Source organism: Asterias rubens, chromosome 1 (genome assembly GCF_902459465.1).
Source record: "Asterias rubens chromosome 1, eAstRub1.3, whole genome shotgun sequence".
NCBI lineage: Eukaryota > Metazoa > Echinodermata > Asteroidea > Forcipulatida > Asteriidae > Asterias > Asterias rubens.
Genome location: NC_047062.1, coordinates 18,783,690 through 18,791,761, shown reverse-complemented (window position 1 = coordinate 18,791,761; position 8,072 = coordinate 18,783,690).

The following is an 8,072-nucleotide window of genomic DNA, read 5'->3' as shown; positions in this document are numbered from 1 at the left end:
GAAAACCATGCATGTTAATTTTGTCTGCATGTAAACAAATTGTTAACAACCAAATTAATCACCTGCTGGGTTTTTAAAGGTTTTCAGATGGTCTCGAATATGGCTTCATTTCTGAGGGAATATTTTTCTCAGAATTGGTTCTATGAAATTGTTAATCAGTAAGCTTTTGGACTAAAAAATAAACAATCCTGTTTTTGAGTCCTTAAAACGAAACCAAGGAACCCCACCAACTAACAACAAACAATGACCAGCCAAATGTTAACCCCAATCACAGAGAAAGAACATAATCACAACAAACAAGGCCATTTTGATAAAGTTGGCAAAATACTGCCATTTAATAAATAAACAGTGAATTGCATTAAATATACTACAGATAATATCAAACAAAATCCATAACCTTCAATGTTACACTATTCACAAACAATAGATGCTCACATAAGCTACCATTTTTACCACATTTTTCACCCCTGGGTGTAGACCCAGCTATAATTTCAACTCCCACCATCGGATCAATTTTTAAGGATTCTCCAAAACCAGGGCTAACAAATAGAACACCTTCTCCTTTTAAACCACATGTATTCCTTTAGACAAACAATTATTCATTCGATGATCACCGACTTGTTCACTCACCCAGTAAACATTTTAAGGCTTAATAAAAAAAACAATTTTATTTCATGTTTGCATAACATGGAAAAGGAAAGAAATTATTATTGAAATGAGAGTATGCTTTTGTTTGGTTCTTTTTCTTAAAATGCAAAATGAGTCAAACACAAATCAACACACACAATCATACATTACGATAAATTGAATTCATGAACAGTATTGGATTATTGAGGTTTTCAAAGACAACAAGAAAATGCAGCATTTCTAAAGACAGTTTTTTTAAAAACAGGCAACAAAAAGCAAAGGAAACTATTACCACGGTGACTAAATGACATTTGGCTTTTACAAGATATAGGTAGTGTAGTTATCCTGTCAAACTGTATCCATAGACCCCTTGAATATGACATCACTAGCCTAAACAGCGCCCTCACTGAGGTCAACAAAGACCTATCATAAGCTAAGACAGTGCGGGCGCACACAACAAATTGCAAGTTTTCATTGTTTGACCTCAGTGATGGTGGCCAATGCAGGGGGTCGATTAAAATTAGAATTAAAACTCAGAATAAGTTATTACTTTTTGGCTTAAAGTTACTTACTAAATTTGATATACTTGATGAACACTCCTCTGATTTTGTTGTGGTTTAGATTATTGATGTCAAATTTGCAATATCTGCCAGCATGTAACCATTCTTAAAGGAACACGTTCTTGGATTGGTCGAGTTGGTCTTTGAAAAGCATGTGTAACCGTTTTTTATGAAATGCATATGGTTAGAAAGATGATTTAAAGTAGAATACAATGATCCATACAAATTTGCCTCGAAATTGCATGGTTTTCCTTTTACTTTGCAAACTAACACGGCCGACCATATAGTTGACGAGGTAAAAGAAACCACGCAATTTCGAGTGATACTTGTGTGGATCATTTTATTTTACTTTTAAAATATCTTTCTAATCATATGCATTTTGTAACAAATGGTTACGCATGCTTTTCAAAGACCAACTCGGCCGATCCAAGGCACCGTGTTCCTGTAATGTCACTTGATGCACCATCTATCTCATTGTTACATAAAATACACACCAGGAGCCAATTTCATAGAGCTGCTTAAACAGAAAATATTCCTTCACAGTTTTCTGCTAAGCAAAAACATAGGCAGGACACCAGTCACAAATGGTACATGTGATATACAGCATTTTGGCTGGTTACCTTATTCTTGTAAGCAACATTTCATTGTGCTCTACTTTTGGTACTTATAAGCAGTTATATGAAATTGGGTCCAGGTAGCACCTTTAACTAACAAACAGGAAGTTATTATTCCACTTTGCCAAACAATAATACGATAAGAGTCAAGTTCAACTGATAGAACCATGCTGTAACAAAAGATTGGTTTTCTGCATAGCATAGGTAAAATGTTCCTTGACAAGCCTTTATATATAGACACCAATCCAATTCGGATGTCCTATACAGTGTTTTCCACCACTAGTAGGATGCAAATATGCCAAAGAACAGTAATTATGCCAAAGAACAGTAAATAGTTTAACGCATCATCTATGGTATCTCCCACCAGCTATGTAGTTGCAACCATGCCTAGATTTACCCAAAAAAAAACACCGAGGCCATGGCTTCCAGTGGTCATTGGTCTTGGCCTTGGTGCCCCATCAGATGTTTCCCTGGGTGCCCTTTGCCAAATGAAAATGGTCCGCCTTGTCAAAGATGAAATTCTAGACCTGTGCAACTATACAACATGAACTATGCGCATGCAAGCAGAATGGTGCAATGTCAGAATACACCAATACAGGACATGTACAATATTACATTAAATATGGACTGCTCTATTAATATGACCCCTATCAAAAAGATATGAGTACCCTGTGATCACAGGTAAAAAAGCTCACATTGGTGTGAGATTAACTTGTGAACCTTTAAAATAAACTTAAGTCACTTTAATGACAGAAAAAACAGACCTTGCGACAAATAGCACACATTAAGTGACCAATGAAGTTATGTTAAAAAACAAGAACCACCGAAATAACCATGACATAGATTGTGCGTTTAGCTTTAACCATAATACAATTCCAATTATAACACAAATACAATGTGCAATGCGCAATCAACACAAAAACAGTGTTTGTCATTTTATGGGCAACGAGACAGATAGTGACTTAACAGGAACAATTTCAAAGCATTTAGCCCTATTTCATAGAGGTTCTTCATGACCAAAATTAGCTATGAATCAAAATAAATGTGCTTACAAGAAAATGGTTACCAGCCAAAATACCATACAATGTGAACTTAACGTGACTGGTTCCCAAGTTATTTTTCCTAAGCAAACATTTCTCAAGCAGTATTAATCTTTTTAAGCAAATTTTATGAAATTTGGGTCTAGATCGTTCATACAACTTTCTCATAATATCTCCATTTACCCAACCACAAGACAAGAACCCCTTGAGAAACATTCTGTTTCAACTCTAGTTTTTTTGCATCATTAGCAAAAACACATTTACAAATGCAAATTGGCTTGAAAGTACTGATTCTATTTCAGGACAATCAAAAACACAAAAGACAACAGAAGTAGAAAACAATTGCTTGCAATATAAATTGCATAATTTCACTGGTGGTGCAACAGTTATTGGTCTTAAAGGCAGTGGACACTATTGGTAATTACTCAAAATATTTATTACCATAAAACCTTTCTTGGGGACGAGTAATGGGGAGAGGTTGATGGTATAAACCGTTGTGAGAAACGGCTCCCTCTGAAGTGCCATAGTTTTCGAGAAAGAAGTAGTTTTCCACGAATTTGATTTTGAGACCTCAGGTTTAGAACTTGAGGTCTCGAAATCAACCATCTAAACGCACACAAGGGTGTTTTTTTCTTCTTTCATTGTTATCTCACAAGTTCGATGACCGATTGAGCTCAAATTTTCACAGGTTTGTTATTTTATGCATATGTTGAGATACACCAACTGTGAAGGCTAGTCTTTGACAATTACCAATAGTGTCCACTGCCTTTAAACAGTAATCAAGCAATGCACCAACGACATAAGAATGTTTTCTTGGTTTATTTAAAAATTAAAAACAAGACCAACCTACAACACAAACCCAACAACATGGTTAACTCTGGCATGTAATACCTCATGCTAAGCATGGTAACTATGAAGTACAGAATCCATCAAATTCAAGCAAAACCTTTCATTGGATTTCCATGGATTGAATGAAAATAAAAGCAAAGTATACCTTTGGTTATCACTCTTAAAAGCCATTGATATATAAACCTACGTGGTTTGAAGTACAGGCAGCTTTTGAAAGTGTAAAGCATTTTGACAATCATTAAACTTTTTAAGTAATGTTTATGGAAAAAGGTATCAGTTTTGATTCTCCAAAATGTTAAATCTGAGAAACATTACTGTCAGATAAATTTTTTCAGATTGTGTATTCCAACTACGGATTACTCTTCCTCCTGATTTTTGGCGATATCCAAACACAAGATCACCCTTTAAAATGAAATTTTCACCTATGTTAGTTGTATTGTGTATATCTACGTTTATATTGGATTAAACCATGGAGGTAGAAACAGATTTACCTCCATAATTAATCCAAGCGACAGTTCCAAGAACTAAAGGTATACATTCCCTTTAAATGTTAATACTAAGTTTAAACTTCAAGTGGGTTTTTAACCCCAGAATACAGGTACACATATAAAAAATTAGTTAAAAAACATATTTCTCTAAGCCCAAACAGTAGGGGAAATGTGTCTGTGTTTTACTGAACACACAAAACTACACCTTCATCTTTCTATATTCCACAAACAGCAAAATACCAATAAGCTTAGCTCGGCCCTAAAAATAACAAACTAAATGTAAGACCCACTTACTTTAAAAAATTATAGTGAACACATTGCCCTGCAAGGTCTTAACAGTGAATTATTGTTGAAGTACTGGTACACTACTGTTTTCTAGCAAGGGTGCAATCTCCAATATTCTTAAACCTCGCATTAAAGATTATCTCTGCTAGCGCCGAAACATGAGGCAGTTTATGTGTCCATACTACGGGAGTACTGTGTTGCTAGGTAGTTGCTATGGTGGGTGGGGCTTAACAGCATAGGCCAAATTTCATGGCTCTGGCTCTACGCTTAAAGGCTAGCGCAGAAATTCAACGCTTGCACATAAGCGGGGAAGCGTAATCGTGAGAGCAGACTTCAGCGATAAGCAGAGCCATGAAATTGGGCCCTGGTCTATCCTTCTGGCGAGTGTGCCATTTCATCATAAACCACGCCCACCTAACCACGCCCACCTAACAAAGTTTTGCACCGCCAACTACCAGGAGCTCATAAAAAAATGTTGAGCAACTGTTTCTTTTAGAACTAAAGAAAGCTCTTGACCAGCCTTTCACTTATGTTTTGCAATGGCCCAATGTCTCAAAATAGAATTGATATCTGTCAAAAGTTTTGTCTTCGAAAAAAAACATACATATTGAGGTTTAGGTTAACGACAATGGACACTATTGGCAATTGTCAAAGACCAGTCTTCTCACTTACTGTATCTCAACATGTGCATAAAATAACAAACCTGTAAAAATTTGAGCTCAATCGGTCATCAAAGTTGCGAGATAATAATGAAAGAAAACACCCTTATAACACGAAGTTGTGTGCGTTTAGATGGTTGATTTTGAGACCTCAAGTTCTAAACATGAGGTCTCGAAATCAAATTCGTAGAAAATTACGTCTTTCTCTAAAACTATGGCACTTCAGAGGGAGCTGTTTCTCACAATGTTTTATACCATCAACCTCTCCCCATTACTTGTCAACAAGAAAGGTTTTATGCAGATAACTATTTTGAGTAATTACCAATAGTGTCCACGGCCTTTAAAGCCATTATACACTTTTGGTAAACAGTATTGTCCAAGTCCCACACTTCGTGTATCACAATAAAACAAGAAAACTGTGAAAATTTAGGCTCAATCGGTCATCGGAGTCGGGAGAAAATAGCGGGAAAACCCACTCTTTTTTCCCGCGCATTTCGCCGTGTCATGACATGTGTTTAAAATAAATCTGTAATTCTCGCTAACGAGAATTTATATTGTTTTACTGTTTTCTCAAAAAGTAAAGCATTTCATGAACTAATATTTCAAGAGAAGTCTTTCACCATTACCTTCTGTAAACCCTGTAAATTATTTGTAAATCTGTACCGAAAGGGTCCAATGGCTTTAAGCCAAGAGTTTGAGAGCGTTAGGAATCAATGCATACAGGCAAGATACATTGACTTATTAATAGGAGTATCAATGCATCCAACAACAATGCTGTACCTTTGAACTAAGGATGCCTGTATTTCATATTGCACATCATGCCATGGGACACCTAGTTAATGCTGAAATATTTGACTATTCACAAGACAAAACTTGAGCTAAATATGTTTAGATTTCTAGAATACAATGATGTATTTAAGTTTCTTTGGCAATGGTTATTGATAAGAGTGACTATGATTTAAAGGTATGGTAACATCATTGGTATTTTGAATAATTTTTTCTGTTCCTGTATGTTGTTTCAATGAACACAACATCAAAGAAAATATTTGTAAACTAAGTCACGTTTTGCAGGAAAACAACAAAGAGTGATTCAGTATTCAGATGTGTTGACTTTGATTTGAAAATTAAAAACAAGAGGTGAGATTTAATACCATAGTATTTCAGAGGAAAATAATTTTCAGAAGAATTGGTACAGATGTAAAATTTATGCATGGGCTGTGGGCTTCCATATTACATTTACAAATTGCTTTCACAGTTGTTTTTTCATCATTGCCATTCATGTATGAAGACCAACTGACCAACTCTCACCAGACATGTAGAATTTTTGTCCAGTTAAATACGTCTTATTAAACTGAAAAGCAATTTAGTGGACTTCACGGTTTGATCGCTCAAGGCAATACACAGCGGGGAACACTAATCAAATATTATCAACAGTACTCACAAAAGCAACATTTACTTTCACATGATTATCAGGTGCTTTTTAAAACAACATCAATTTTGTATAAAAAATGGTCCAGCCAGACTTCCATGTTTACATGGGATTGTAATTATCCTGTAATAATGATGAGCCTACATTAATCATGAGAGTTAACCTGGATCCATTTCCTGATGGGTAAACAATTTGATTTAAGAATACTTCCTGATGTGGGATTTGGTCACGCGAACAACTGGTCATTATGACCACTCTTGTGTGAATGTAAAAAAAAATGGAGTTGACTGGAGTATGGAGTTGGAGTCTGACATTTCAGAGGGGGGGGGGCATTTGACAATTGAAATTGTAGAATTTACACACAAAATATTATAAAAAGGGAACTGAGTTGTACAACACAGTTATTTTCTCTTTTCTTTTTTAAGTGGATTTGAATTAAACCTAGTTTAAAAACTAGTATGCAGAACTGCTCTGACATAAGCGACGGAGACTCATACAAAAGCGTTAAGAAAGTGTCGAGCCCTGTTCAAGTTGAATGAAGATTTGCTTGTCATTAATATTCACTTTGAGTACAAAAAGTTAAGATTCTATTGAAGATGATGATGAGAACTATTGGACGTATTTGGAATGGAGTTTTGTTTTACATCAGTATATTTGGCATGGTAGTTTTTTTTCTATATGAAAGTATAAAAATAAGGAGGGGGTGGCACAGGAAGTAAAAAAAGTTGTGTACAGAGGGGAGCAGTGATTGTACGAGGCAAGAATGCTGAAGTACTTAATCAGGAGAAATTACATCAGATTTCTAAAAGAAAAGAGATTGTTTTTCAAACAACTTAATGACTCTTTTTTTCATACATGGATAACGTCGTTTTCCACTGTAAAATGCTGTTTACTTGTATTGATGTGGTTTACAATTGAATAGTTTTGTTTTGGTTCAGGTCCTTTCCCTGATTTCAACATGTTTCCTCCTACCCATTCTATCCTAAACCCTGGTATTTTGATTTTTTTATAATCCACTTTCCAGGCACAACATCCCACACAGCGCCCTCTAGTGTTGAAACCCTGGAAAATTTGTTGAATGGGCTTGACTCAGTTCAAGTGTAACAAATGAGGCGGTATGGTTTCTTATTTTATGCAAACAAATATCAAAAATCGGATGCCAAGTATGCCAAGTCTTTAGGCACCCTGTTGGAATTCAGAATATTATATACATTTATATCCAACAGTAGTTGTTTCAACTATCAAAGTACCATGTTATTTTTTGAACCATCACAATTAACTTGTCAAATATTGCTGTACAAGAATAAACACAATACACTTTCACCATGGTGCAGCCAACTTTTTTTCAATAAGCCATTTGTGTGTTAGATTTGAACTTTGTCTGGTACAATGATGTGCTTGATCACAAGTTACCACTTCAATTTGAACTCCTCAGACTATCGAGACAGTTGCTATGTCACATGATAAGGGCCAAGCTTTTGCTTAGTTACGTAAGAGACGGTGAACACCCATACACAATTC